This window comes from Dermacentor andersoni, chromosome 7 (genome assembly GCF_023375885.2).
Source record: "Dermacentor andersoni chromosome 7, qqDerAnde1_hic_scaffold, whole genome shotgun sequence".
Taxonomy (NCBI): domain Eukaryota; kingdom Metazoa; phylum Arthropoda; class Arachnida; order Ixodida; family Ixodidae; genus Dermacentor; species Dermacentor andersoni.
Genome location: NC_092820.1, coordinates 51,212,151 through 51,226,723, shown reverse-complemented (window position 1 = coordinate 51,226,723; position 14,573 = coordinate 51,212,151). Strand labels below are relative to the sequence as shown.

Here is a 14,573-nt window from a genome sequence, read left to right as displayed (position 1 = left end):
GCGTGGGTGTCTCCTGCGTCCCCTCTTCGCGGAACCCACCTGCGTCCTTCGTTTCCGGTTATTGGCCGCTACAGCAGCGCGTGAAATCGTCCTGCGCTTTGCTGTAGTCGCATTAACTGGGCCTAATGACAACAGCAAGACCAACCCCCTGACCTCAAACTCACCATCACAAAGGACATATACGTCCTCCCACCGATACACGACATTGGATCAGCTATTCACTGGTGAATAGCTGTCGTCGATGGATCTCACAAATGGCTACTGGCAAATAGAAGTCGACGAGAGGGATCGCTAAAATACTGCCGTCATTACACTGGATGTCCTCTGTGAGTTCAAGGCCCCGCAATTCGGACTGTTCTCGGCGCCTGCAGCGTTGCAGCGCGTGTGTAAACAGAGCTTTCTCGTCTACTTAGAAGACGTTGTCGCCTTCGCCGGGAATTTCCACTTTCCCTTTAGGCGTCTTGGGACAGTACTAGAGGCCATCAAGTCGTCAAGGCTCACTTTGAAGTCGGAAAAGTGTGGCTCCACTTACGACGAGCTTCTGTTCTTGGGCCACGTCATCACAACATATGGAATCCGCCCTGATTCGCAAAAAAAAAAAGAAACATCTGCCATCTCTAAATTGGCGCGCTCCACCAAGAAAAAGGGAATGCGCAGATTCCTTGATTTGTGTGTCTATTACAGGCGCTTCGTCAGTAACTCTTCGCACATCGACGGGTCATTAACCTTTCTCACGAAATCAGACTTCGATATTAAGTGGTAAGCGCCACGAGCCGAAGCCTTCGACGAGCATAAACAGCGCCTGCCGTCACCATCAGTGCTCGCCCACTTCGGCGAAGACGCCCACGCCGAAATCCACACCGACGCAAGTAGTCAAGGCCTCGGTGCCATGCTAGTGATACCAAAGACGGATTTGAGAAGGTCATTCTTTACGCTAGCCGGTCCTTGTCGAATGAGGTAGCCAGTTATTCTTCGACGGAAAAATGGTCTTGCCATCGTTTGGGCTCCCAAGAAATTGCACCCTTACCTATACGGCAGGCCCTTCAAAGTCGTAAGCGACCATCATGCCTCGTGTTAGCTGGCAAATTTGAAGGACCTTTCAGGAGGCCTACTACAGGAATTTGACATCCCCGTCGTCTACAAGTCTACACGGAGGCACTCTGATACCGACAGTCTATGATGCGCCCCCATTGACTCGCCGGTGCAAGACGACGAGGATGACAACGCTTTCCTAAGAACAGTAGGCGCGCAAGACTTCACTGAACAGCAACGAGAAGACCCGGAGCTAAAAAGCCTTGTCTAGTATTTGGAAGGCAATACTGACATTGTCCTTGGGACATTTAGGCGAGGATCGCTTACCTTTTTGTTGCAGAAAAATCTACTGGCAAGGAAGAACGTCTCACCCGTCTGTGCCAGCTACCTTCTTGTTCCCTCAGCACTACGCCCGGAGGAAAACGCGCCCTACATGACGATCCGACAACTGGGCCCCTCGGCATCTCTCGAACGCTATCGAGTATACAGGGAACGTATTACTGTTCGATGTCCGCGTCTAACCACGGACATCGCCCGTTACATCAAATTGCCGAGACTTCCAGTGACGCAAGACACCACCGACGAAGTCCGCGGGATTACAATAACCGATCTAGCCTACTTGCCGACCGTTTCAGCAGATCGCAATGAATTTGTCGGGGCCATTTCCGACGTCAACATCTGGAAACAAGTGGATCGTCTGGCCACAGACGACGTTACCCGCTACGCGGAAGTGAAATTTTTGCCCAAAGGCGGTGCAGTGGAAGCAGTGAAATGCCTTGTCGAGCACATCCTGCTGTGACATGGCGTGCCAGAAGTGGTCATTACTGACAGAAGAACAGTTTTTACAGCTGAGTTTACTCAAACCGTCTTCCACAACTTCTAATGCTGTGCCCTCGCCGCGAACTCAAGACATCCTGCAGTATAGCCATGCAAGTCACCGGAGGACCAGTGCCGACCGCCCGCTGACGAATGGCATGACGGAACATCTGAACAAGACGCTCGGCGACATGCTAGCGATGTTCGTTGACGTCCAACACAAGTGCTGGGATGCCGTCTTTCCGTATGTAAACCTTGCTTAAAACACGCAGTGCAAGGAACAACACAGATCACGCCGTTCAAGATGGTTTACCGAAGGAATTTTACGAGGAGTTTCGATGCTGGCAAACATAAATGACGAAGAAATTCTCGACGTTACCGCAAATCTCTAGCGCGCCGAGAAACCCGACAGCTCGTCCTCCGGCGCATCAAAAAAGCAGAGGACAGAGAGCCGGAACTACAATCTTCGACGATGCTGATTGTATTGTAGATCTGATTGTATGTACTACAGGAATTATCTGGTACATTAGATTATGTAGTAAGAATTGCGGGCACCAGCGATTATTCTGGAACCATCGATGACTAATTTACAAAACCAACAATCTTGACCAACAGTTCAGATTTCGACTTTCGCCGAACGTGTTCGCCGCTATCGCTTTGCTTTGAGTGTGGCTCAACGGAGTGTCCCTCCAGGTGTGTTATGATCTCAGACACCTTAACATAAATTTATTTTAATTTTTATAATTATGCGCGCTAGAGAGAAAAAACACTGGATCATAAGTTATTTTTCTTCTCGCTATTTAGAGACTATAAGCCTATCTATGGTAGCATCGATCATTGATTGAACAATGGCTTTGCGAGAAAGATCTATGACACACGCGCATTTCGGAAATCGGCCATAAACATTATAGCATGAAGTATGAGCAGCATCAGTGAATTCTGTGAATATTTATGTCATTCAATGGCTGAGGCTTGATGTTCTGGATCCTTCTGTTACGCAGTTTCTTACTACGCACACTAGGAGCCAGACGTGTGCACTGTTCCGTCTGATGACCTGCGTCTTGTTTTTGTAGGCTCTGTCTCCGCTAGCAAGGAATAAGTACGTCCACAACAACATTTTGTTTTTATCCTCTTTGTTGCTAACCAACCCCCTAGAGCAAAACAATACCCTGTTTTGATTCCCGCGTGATGTAAAGGATTGTTTGAGTAATGCTTAAACTTTGCAAAATACACGTGTGTGAACAGGTAATGCATATGGAAGCATCGCAGAGTGTGACAGTAACATAAGAATTGTATTACAGCTTTTGCTGCGATATTAAGATAGGTAGGCTAAGTATAGTGAGCGAAACACCTATGGTGGGCAAACACCTGGCTGGGGTTGATAAATTACAACCCAGATAACCCGTTATAATGCAAAAATGCGTGTCTTGATTAGTGTGTGCTTTTCTGAAAGTGATAGCTGCTGTTAATCATGATTTCAGTTTCTTTTCTCATAGAGATGGCTGTTCAATGTTGAGGTCGTTTTTGAACACATTTTCAGTCGTTGCCGTATTCTAGGGACTTCTAATGCCTTTTTAAATAAGAAAGTGCAGAATCATATCCCTTGTTAAAATCACAAAAATGAGACATACGATTCGTGACGTAACGATTTCGCGTTTATTATCGAAGCAGAACTGCCACTGCTAGAGAGTGCTGGGTGGCGGGGAGCCAAAAGCGCAGGGGCAACATAACAGGTCAGGTGGTAACAAGGGTTAGATTGCGCCTGATTCGGACCTTACTTCAGTGGCTCAGATGTCGAGAGGATCAGAGAGAGAAAAAACAGGAGGCCTTCGCGGCACACGCAGCACAGGCACATCGTAAGCTGAAGAAGCGGGTCCACAGTAGTTACATTTTCGGCAGCACGCACTACAGGGTCTTCACTGCAAAGTCGGCATTGTTTTCACGAGAATAAACTGAACTGTGCACCCGGCGCCTACAGCTAGCTGCGGCAGTGCTGCTCTCTGCAGGGTGGTATGCTGAGCCCGAAGTTGCCCGGTTGCAGGTGTGCGCTGAAGTCTACTATCCGCTACTTCAGCGGCAGTTCGTACCTAAGAGGTACGAACCTTGCAAGGTTCGTATTGGTTTAGACCAAGGCGCCATGATGTTTACCGAAGACTAAACATAAGTACCTAGACTACGAGGCGCACAAGTCACATGCACCGACCTGTGGCACGATACAATGCCGTTGATGATGATTAATATTTTTTATTTCCATCCCCTTTAGAAAGGGCCGGTGACGAATGGTCTCCTAGCCTGCTAAAGTTAACCAGGTACAGGTACATGAAATATGCAACTGCTGCATGCAACTGCTACGTGCCGGGACACGCGGTGTAAGAAAGCACAACTAAAATACGAAGTTTCGACGCATCGACGCTACGCGGCGCGCATCTCAAATCGCGTGACAAGTGGCACGATACGAGGCTCATGATAACGAGGATGGTGATTTATTAGGATTCTTTTTGAAACAAGGCGGTTATAAATACTAACGTAGCCTGCTTGATTAATAAGGTAAATTATGCGTGTTTTTAAATCCAACATACTTGTATAAATCTTTTTGATCTTCTTTTCATTCCTCAAAGATTGCCTATCTACCTTGTAGCGCCACCTATGCAAGTGCTACCTGGTGTAATAATATGCAACCGCAATGCAAAGTGTGCACGTATCGATGCTACGCTGCGCGCATGTTACATTGCATGCCTCCTCACGCGCTAGAACGTCTGTATAGGGCATGTTTCCGCTGCCAGAAGGTAAGCATTGGCGGGGCTCAGAGGTGCAGTAGCAGACTGCCGCCGTGGAGAAAAAGAAAGATAAGGAGAAATAGAACTAGTTCTTCCTGACGATAGCTGCAACGCACACTGGTGGCAGGGTGGGCGGACATCGCCAACCAGAATGTCTATTGGAATAACCCCATAACGCTTTAAATGCAAAATGCAAATTTAAAGGCTCTGAAGTGTAGTATGAGTGATAGTGCAATGTAGAGTACGTGCTAGGGTTTGCGGTAGCCGCTCAAGTGAGCATAAAATCACTAGGATTTTAGGAAGAGGCTCGCGCTGTTGAATTGTTATGCGCTCCTTAAATGTAGTAACGTTTACAGAGGGAGTTGTCGGTCCTTATTGCAGATGGTTAGGCTTCGTTGGAAATGTAGCTTTAGCGTCGCACGGATTTGGTAAAAAATGAGGAGTGGAGGAAATCAGATGAATAAACATTGACGAGTACACAATCGAAAACAATAGCGTTCCTACGGAGGCGCACACAGCACGAATGAATAGTAGAAATAAATGGTTCTTAATATAAAATTTGAAATAGAACTATACTGGAGAAAAGAAAAAGAACTAGCAAGAAATGGAAGAAAATTGTGAAAAGCCAAGGAATATATAGGACCAAGTCTGCTGCAGGCACATTTGTGACCTTGGAGGGAGCGGGTCATTCCTGGTGACGTCAGTTGATTCCCACGTAACAGAGCATCACATGCTTCCGCTCGTCATAGACGCTCATGCCATCAAGCAGGCGTGCTTGCCAAACTCTGTATTTGTTTTTTTTGTCTTTGAAATCGCTTCATATAGAGTTAAGTAGCATCCTATGAAGGGAAGGGGCCGCCACTGTTTTTTAAAGAAATACTACAAAGACGTTGCCTTCGTGAAGGCCCTTTGTGCTACACTGTGATTACAATATGTGGACGTTCGACTAAACTTTGCGGTGCCTACCTACTAATTACCAACGTACATCACAGGAAAGCAGGGGGAACGCTAGAGATGGAAATTGAAGACGATGAGCAAAAGAAGAACAAGGTGATAGCGGGCTCCCGCTTTAATATTGTTCTCGTTTCGCTCAATGAACATCATGAATCGCAGCATTAAAACCGAGTTAGTCATTGGGTAACCTAACACTGCGCCATCAGTTTCGCCACCATTGCTTTTTTCACAAAGTCTACCTTCATTAGCCATTGCCTGACGTACTTGTTTTGCCTGCGACTAATTCTTATCTCGGACTGATCATCAACACAGTCAGATGAATATTCTGTAACATAGAAACTTTATCTTATTTCTTGATACCACACATACCCAACGATTGGAACCTTCATGACGATATTGCATCTTATTATGATCGTATTATATCAACGCGCCTTAACTGCGATAATCCTGCATGACCATTTCATGTATATCTAACCACTCCCTCCGTCTTTGTAATGCGTAAGTATTGTTTGACGATCTCCCCAGCCGTGTCATGCGAAACGTGTAATGCCTTGTATCTGAACAAAAATTCAGGACATGTAGTCGTTGTAGCAGGGCAAACGTAGAAGTTTGGCAATCTTTACAAAGGATAAGGAACAATTTACAGAAAAAAAAAGTGAGTTTCCATAGATACACATAAGGCTCCATTGCATGGGGAAGCTGATTGTAGAGGTAGGCAAACTAAAATTTGGGGATGGGCAAACACGAACTTTGGGGTTGGATAAACTTGAACTTTGGGATTGGGTCAACTTAAAGTGTATAGATGGGCCAGCTATATCTTTGGGGGTGGGCCAAGAGAAATTTAACATTGGGCCAACTTAACATTAGGGAATGGCCCCAATTGAGCTTTGGGTTGGGCCAACTTGAAATCTTTAGGTGGCCCAACTATAAATTTGGGCGTGGGCCAACTTGAGATACTGGGGTGCCCCAATGTCCAATTCTACGCGGCTTAGGACCCTTCGAGTTGTGAATTACTCGCGGGCAAGCGAGCGCGTTGACACTCTCGGCGCGCTTTAATTTGGGATTAACGAGGCGCAGTTAGAACGCAGGTGACATAGGACTGCGAGAACAATAGCGAGTGTGACATGACAGCGCAGCGATGCACTCTCCCCTCACGCAGTACCTCGCGCGCTGCAGCGGCAGGTGCTGCACCCTTTCGCCCTCTCTGCTCCACAGAGGCGTGCTCTTGTAGGTTGTTCTGGATAAATTGGTATGATCGCTTTGAAGGGGTCGGATACGGTTAGGCGTTTAGTTTCAGTGCGCCCAAGGAAATGAACGGTTGGTGAAACTCGGAAGCGTCGTGCGAATGCCGAACCAGTACGTACATATCGACATCGCAAGAAGGAAGAACAGCAAGAGGAAGTACCTCATAAGCAACAACAAATCGATGAGCAAAAGAAAGAACAGAGGAGACATTCAGCAGTGGATCGGCAGCGGTCTTATAGGGTGACACTTACTGAATCGCAAGCTCGACCTATTGAACAACAGAAGACGGCACGACACCTGGAACGAATGCGTCAGCTTCGCCAAGACGACGAGGAACGGCAAGTCGCTGGTGACAAGTGCTTCGAGAGCAACTTCAGCGATGATCAATTTGGTTCGTCTTGCTTGGTGTGTGATGCACTGTGGTTTCGATCGCATGCAAAGAATCTTTGGTCCCGTGATCATGACTTGCTTCTAGAAGCGTTTCCAGAGGAGAATGTGGAAAACTTTGTGGTTTGTACTTGGTGTAACTGCTCCCTTCGTTCCTGTACGGTTGCATGTCTCCCTCCGTTCAAAAGTTTTCAGTACCCTCCTAAGCCTTCTCACCTGCTTTCACTTACGGAGATTAGTGAGTGCTTGATATCGCCAAGAATGCAATTCATGCCAATTCGACGTTTAATAGAAGGTGTTCAGTTTGTAATCTTTATTCAGATAGCGAACGTTCCAGTCGAGGTCGATAAGGCGGTAACGAGTATCCCCGAAAAGTATCCGGTAACACAACCATCCATGTAGACCTAAAGAAAATGATGGGTAAGAAATTGGTTTATAAGCAAGTAGCAGTAATGGAGGAATTGTAGGCCTCGCTAGAGTTTTTATACGTCTTGTGATGTCTATACTCTGTAGAATATTTGTTTTATAATTTTGGATATGCCGCTAATATATTGTAACACATCGTGTTTTATTCTGGTATTGTTCCTCTTTACATTACGAAAACTAATGCCCTCTACAGTGACTCGGCGCTTGAGAGCATGCCGAATAAATTAGTAAGATAAAGAAAGTGTAAGCAAAATTTTTCAGTTTGCCAGTTGCAAACAATATATTAAAGGGTGTGAAAAAGTGAACGATAGCTAGAGTGAAGTATTCGAATAATTTAATATTTCAAGCCGTTAGTTGCTCGAAGGGTACCACTCTTTCGATGCCATCAGAGCACTTTCGGTCAATGAGCACAGAGATGCCATTGGTAAGGATAGAATGCGTAAACTTCCTATTGTACAGGAATCCCTGGTACACCTAGCGTCGTTCGAAGCGACAGTTGGCTGCGAAGAAATACCATGATTTGGCTGGTCGTGCTGCTACTTCTATGCAGGGTGTTTTGAGCTAACTTTAGCCAGATAAAAAAAAAAAATAAAGATATGCCAATGCACTCTTAGACGACCCGACCAAATGCATGTTGCTAGCTTTTTTATGTAGTGTGTCATGCTATATTTTGTATTTTGCTTAATTAAATAATATTAAAGCCAATTCTGAAGCAACGAAGTTAGGCAAAATTCGAATTAGAAACCTTTAGAGCGTTTTGCAAAACGTCCGATTAGACAGTTTCTCAGTTTCTATCTGTTAAATATTACTGGTTTTTTTTAGCCTAATGTGGATGCTCGCGAAATACACAAAACAAATATAAAAAGAATAGCACGTCACATGCCCGCTGGCGCGTCGTGATTGCAGCTCTCCCAAACTGTCCGCGTGCAAACGAACATAACAGCTGGCAGGGCGTGTTGCATAAAAGGCGACAGGGCTATGACGAAGGCGTTGGCTGTGCGTTTTACGCCAGCAGTGTGCTTCCCTCGCGGCTGTTCATGATAGCGATAAGCACACGCAGCGGTAGCACACGTGGCTGAATGCTATGTTCGTTTGGGCACGGAACGCTTGGGAGCAGTGCAATTACGACTCGCAAGCGGTCGTGTCACGTGGTGTACTTTTTGTATTTCGCGGGCATCCGCAGCAAGCTGGAAAACACTAATACTTAATAAACAGAAAGACAGAAACTGTTTAGTCGGACGTTTTGCAAACGGCTCTGCAGCGAAAAAAACACTCCAACTCCGTGCTTGCTATGTCAGTGTGTTTGAACAGTTCAAGCGTATGACCAGAACATTTGCGTCGTCATCGAATAGCATTTCCCTCTCTCAAAGGTCTTCCATATTCAGTCGACTGCTGAGTGTGGCCGAGACCTACTTAAGATAAATTTCGAGCGATTTTCACCAGTAACGAGAGTTCGCGAGCTGTGGTAATTATTAGTGAACAGCATCAAAACTGCTGCGAACTTTCTTCGACGCCTGTATAACTGATTTTATCTTCACAATTCGTAGGTGACGCCATCCTGGGCTGTTACGCAAATGTTTTTTTTTTTTCGCGAAGTGACGTCAAATTAACATGGTCATGAAACACCGAACGCGTCTGCGCAACTATGTTCATGCATACGAATCGGCTGTAGTACCGTTTGTTCTGGCTGGAGTACTGATCTTTTTTCCTAGCTTTGTTGCTTCATAAGTTCGTAAATAATCTTCACTAATTATCTAACTAAGCAAAATAAAAAAATAGCGTGACACACCACATAGAAAAGTGAGCAACATGCATTTGCTCTTGTCGTCATACAGTGCTTTGGCCTATTTTTGAACTCTAGTTAATGTTAACTGAAACACCTTAAAAGCATACCACAGTCATCGGAGTAGTACGCATCTTTCTTTCAGGCACCGCTCCAACAATCCATGTTCGTGCCAGCTATGAAGCAGATCTCAGACATCAGCATGATCGTCGGCACTTTATCCTGCATTTGAATATTTCTTAAAGGGAATTCCAGTCACAGACTGCTAAAAGACATGAAGGAAGCCTCTCCTGAGCGCCGGGTATCATTAGCTTCACAGCAATTCGTGTACCCCGCTACTACTAGAAGTCAAACTGCTACAAACTATAACAAACATGACGCTGAGGGCTCAGTCAAATTTAGGTATTCCTAACGGGTGTGTAGTGGCTCCCTATAATAAATAAATAGTGCACGTGTGCTAGGGCACTCTTGAATTTAAAATAGAGGTGCCGGCGAGGTCCACCGATTTGACAGTAAAATAAGTGATGGAACTCAAGTGACGTCTTGCAGAAGAAGGGGAATCAATTACTCAGCAAAAGAGCGGTAATAGCGGCAACATGATCTCCTGCCAAGGATTTTATCTCTAATGCACAGCAAGACGCCTTATGACCATCATTTTTGAACTCAGTGGAGCCCCTTAAATTTTGATTGCTTGCTAGCCCAAAGGCAACACGTAAAATTATTCACACTGAAATGTTGCTTGCGATGCAATGACGTGGTTTTGTTGCGTCACTGTATGTGTCGATAAAATGAAGATAAAGTAAGGGGCCCGCTGACCATATGTCCAGTGGATGTCACAGGTAGGTTAGCGACGAGACGATGCATCTCCTGTATACAGCGTTAATCCAAGAGATGCGTAAATATTGAAGTACGAGTACAGTTCTTCGTAACGTGAGACACCTGACCTGTCATCTCAGCTTCGCAATGATTAAATTATCCCGAGAAGAATGCGCAGAGAACACTGACAAAACAATGAGAGAGGACGTTGTATATTGAGCAGCTGCGTAATTCTGAAGCCGGTCATAAACAATGGCTTGAGGCCTGACGAAATTCAATGGTTTCAGTTAAGGCACTCCTCACTAACTCTTCACTTTCTGGATCCTTCTCGTAGGCACTTTGCAACTGCGGACGCAGGAGGCGGTTTTTTTCTTTTTTCCCCCGGACTGTCTACAACGCATCTCTGGCTTCTGCCTCCTCTAAAAAACATTAATGTAAGTCAAGAATACTTTAACCATTGTATGCGTTTTATTTGTCATAATACCGAGTATTTAAGTGAAAAAATAGTGCTTGTAGACTGCAGAGAAATATAGAATAAGCCGGACGTTTTTCGCAACGTCTTTATGCACTGGTGGGGTTAAGATAATAGAGTTATTGATGGTTTCCAGAGCTAATTAACTGAAATGCACTAAATCAAGTTTCACTTGAACATTGTCGGAAGACAATATTGAAGCTGACAAAACTGTTATGACAACTCCTTTGCTGAAGTTGTGCATAGTATGTAAAGAACGCAAGAAAAGATGGTTGTCACCAGTTCTAGGAACTGTTTCCCCAATACACGCTGGATAATGCATTGCTGTTCTAGCTAACATTTTACTGAAATAGCAATTATAGGAGCCCTCCAGGCAACATTTGGCATTGTGCGTGTTCCAGTCAGAGGCAACAAGGAGGGGAATCGCTCACCGCTGCTTCCGCTTCTCATTGTACCGCCAATCTCAGAGCGAGTATCCGCTGTCATCGAACGAGATATCTTCATCTTTCCTCTTCGAGCACGATGTTTTGTGTGTTAGTTAATTAGTAAGCGAGTGTTTACAACACTTTATACGACCAATAAAACTTCGAACAACTGGTAGTTTACTAATAATTTTATTTCACTGTCATTACTTCGCCTTTTGAACTAAGCGGTGTCTTTTATTATAACTGCGTTGCTGGTAAAGCTGATACCTGCTTCTGTCTAGTGTGCCCAATGTTAGACGCAAGCAAAATGAATGAGTACTCTCATGAATGTATTTTACAGATCTTGAATGAACTTATCATCAATATGATAACGCCTAATTCGCGGGTATTGTAGGCAAAAATAATCAGTAAGAGAGTTGAAGACTGTGATGTAGACCTCGTAAATACCATACTACACTGCCAAAATTCTGTTGCTTCTTGACTTTGACTGCTTAGACTGGCCTTAATAATATCGATAATCGACAGAGCAGTGTCATAGAATGAATAATTTCATGATGTCATCTTATAGCCAGTACGTCGCTGCCTTTGATGATATAATTGTTTCAATGGATATTTATTTCATTCCTGACTTAAGCTTGTATTCGTGCATTTTTGTCTCGTATATACGTATATATATTAAGAGCTTTTACGTGCGAAAACCACGTTATGATTATGAGGCCCACTGAAGAAAGGGGATCTGGAAAAATGCAGCAGCTCGGTTTCTTTAACGTGCACCTAAATCTATGTTCACGGGAGTTTGCGCATTTCGCCCCCATCGAAAAGCGGCCGCCGTGGCCGGGATTGGATCCCGCGACCTTGTTCTTAGCAGCCCAACACCATAGCCTCTAAGCAACCACGGCGAATGCGAATGCTTCCCTTAAGCACTTTGATTTTGTGCCGGACTGATTTCGTCGGACCTTTTCGGCTTGTGTATCAGTTGGCAAAAACAGGTAGGAGCGATTCCACTCGCTTTCACCTATGGTAAGCTCTCTCCATTTCATTTTGTATTCGCCACTCAATAAGAAGGATACCAAGCGCGACCGTTAGCGTACGAGCGACATGCCATGAACTTTTATTAAGCCTTAATCGTCTATGTTGGCGGCGCCTTTTGCGGTGACCTTGGCCAAATTGCATAGTGACGAAAAATGGCCGACGCCGCAACGAGTAAAATCGCGTCAACAAATGCTCCTATTGACGTCACGTTTCGCCGAGAGGTTCCTGTAAACAAAGTAAGTTAGTAGCCTTGAAAAGAATATTTGTTACATTTCGGTGAGGTTGGGAATTGAGCCCAGGCAGCCAGGGTGCCAGACGAGCACGCTTTCCCTGAAAGCACGGCTGTTTCCCGCTTCTGGCTTAGTAAGGGTGCGCCTATTCGTGCCTGATCGTACACGTCGCGTGGTCACAGAGACGCGCTCGTGCCAAAGCTCGCGCGTTCGTCGCCATCGCCTTCTTCTACAGCTGGCTCCGAGGTCGCTCATTATGCCGGCATTTCCATAGTGCCCCTCAATCTGCGACGGCGCTGACGGCAATGACCTGCTAACAGTAGGTGCGGCGATTTCGGTGAGTTATCTTGTGTGCACCGATGGACAGTTGCCACAATTCTTCATAAACGTATCTCAGTCGTTACAAAAGGTGTGCCCAGTTTCCAATCAGGCTTTCGACCTAAAGAGACACTAAATGCGAATACTAAGCCGATGTGTACTGTTTAAGTATCATTCCGGAAACCTCTCAACGATTGCTTCGTGCCAACAAAAGACATAGTTAACGAGAAAGTTGCATCTGAAGGGTCTGAATACCTCTTTCAAAATTGAGATCTCCCGCCAACCAACCGGGGGAGTAGTGCCGTTTGATACGTCATCACCACCCTTTGCTGCCGTCGGCAAGTCAAACGGCACCCGACAGATGGCGGTACCGAGCTAAGACAGAGAGGTGGATTTGCCGCTGCAGCTGCTTTTTGGTCAAGTGGCGGAGACGGTTCAGGCATCCCGAGACATCATGTGGATGTCAAATTCTCTTCTACTTGCAGTTTCTGAGAGTGTCGCGAGCCAGCGAAATCAGCGCGGTACTACACGATAACGAAACTACTCAAACGTGAAAGCGTCGGCGGCGCAGAGTCGAGCGAAAACGAAACCTTTCGACCGCCCGCGTCGTTGTGAAGAGTATGTTGAATGTGTTCTTTTTTTAAAATAAATGGAATTGTAGTAGCAGCATTTTATTTCGTCTTGTAATACAATACTAGGATGTTTTTTTGCGACGAGTAGTTGATTAATAGCAACAAAATTTAACTCAGGAGTGCTTTCGTCATCGGGTAAGTACTTGAACGTCCCGGGGGAGCGTCTAATTATTTGCTGCATTTACCTAAATTTCCCGATTACGGAGGCTCTGTTCGCGGCAATATTGACGCTTTAGAGATTCTCGAGCCCTAATCTATCACTTTAGCTTGAGCTTATGTTTGCCTTTTGTGTCCATTTAAAAATGTGTAACACTTGCTTAACATTTTTTGAAATTGGTTTAATAGAAGGAAAAGAAAATGTGCTGTAACAAAAGTCTGCACTTTAGTAGAACACGTAAATGTACAACTGAGCATTTTTTATTCCCAAGCCAAGATCACAGGATATTCTACATAAAGCTTAAGATATATTGGGCGTTCGCTGTATCGGGTGGAGAGGCTAGAAATGCGGTGGCTAGATCTTCATCAGACAATAACTTATATATGGGGAAAGAAAGCTGAAGTTAAGCAAAAATAAAAACTGTAGGAGCTCTGCTTTTTAGATATGTGCGTTCCGGAAACAGGGCGAACGTGAATCGAGATATTATTTTGACTCATAACGTGGAATAACATTAACAAAACTAAGTTAGCATGCAGCTGCACCATACAAAAGGTCACCCCGCATCTCCATTGCACTTGCGAATGAAGCACCGGGCATTGCCCCAGAATACCTCCGCTGCTACTTCCCGTACGCACACCCACCCTGGTTGCTTAGTGGCTATGGTGTTGGGCTGCTGAGCACAAGGTCGTGGGATCGAATCCCGGCCACGGCGGCCGCATTTCGATGGGGCCGAAAACACCCGTGTACTTAGATTTAGGTGCGCGTTAAGAGCGCCAGGTGGTCGAAATTTCTGGGTCTTTGACTACGGCGTGCCTCATAATCAGAAAGTGGTTTTGGCACGTAGAACCGCCTACATTTTTTTGTCCCCGTGCGTAGCCTTCGTTCCGCATGTATCGCTAGTAGCTCAGCGTGCGCCCCATATACAGGGACGATGATGTCTAATGGAATACCCGTCGAAACGGGGTGGGGACATGTTGTCGCTTAGGGTGTTGGATCTTTTTTTTTGTCTAGGTTTCACTGCATATATTGCTATCTAGCCTTTTGCTATTTCATCGCCCTTTTTAGGGGAGA

General features: G+C 45.4%; 1 protein-coding gene across 3 annotated transcripts in view; it reads left to right on the top strand.

Moving 5' to 3' along the window:
* Nucleotides 1–2,832: 2,832 nt before the first annotated feature.
* The window catches only part of LOC129385789 (uncharacterized), a 202,226-nt gene continuing 190,485 nt past the window's right edge, over nucleotides 2,833–14,573 (top strand). Inside the window, exon 1 of one of the 3 annotated variants that reach the window (XM_072289195.1) lies at nucleotides 2,833–2,947. The gene's annotated coding sequence lies outside the window, so the exon portion shown is untranslated. The remainder of the gene's footprint in view (nucleotides 2,948–14,573) is intronic. The other 2 variants (XM_072289193.1, XM_072289194.1) reach the window with 2 other exon arrangements.